This window comes from Alligator sinensis, unplaced genomic scaffold (assembly GCF_000455745.1).
Source record: "Alligator sinensis unplaced genomic scaffold, ASM45574v1 scaffold558_1, whole genome shotgun sequence".
In the NCBI taxonomy this organism is placed as follows: Eukaryota; Metazoa; Chordata; order Crocodylia; family Alligatoridae; genus Alligator; species Alligator sinensis.
Window position 1 is genome coordinate 454,428 of NW_005842792.1, and position 535 is coordinate 454,962.

A 535-nucleotide genomic window follows, 5' to 3' on the forward strand; every position below is an offset into this window, starting at 1 on the left:
ACATGGGGAGCTCTGATTTTCATAGAATCATAGAATCATAGAAGTAGGGTCGGAAGGGACCTTGTAGATCTTCAAGTCCGACCCCCTGCCTGGGCAGGAAGAAAAATGGGCTCAAGTGACCCAAGCCAGGTAGACATCAAGCCTCTTCTTAAAGACCCCCAGGGTAAGAGCCAGAACCACTTCCCTTGGAAGTTGGTTCCAGATCCTAGCCACCCTAACTGTGAAGTAGTTCTTCTGGATGTCTAATCTAAACCTACTCTCCAACAACTTGTATGTAACCCTTGTTGTATGTAACTCTTGTATGTAACCCTTGTTATCCTGGGGGGTGCTAGGGGAAACAAGGTCTCCCCCAAACCCTTCTGGTCCCCCCTAGTGAGCTTATAGACGGTCACCAGGTCCCTCCTCAACCTTCTCTTGTGAAGGCTGAACAGGTTCAGGTCCCGTAACCTCTCGTTGTAGCGTCTGCCCTGCAGTCCCCGGATCATGCAGGTGGCCCTCCTCTGGACCCTCTCAATGTTGTCCACATCCCTCTTGA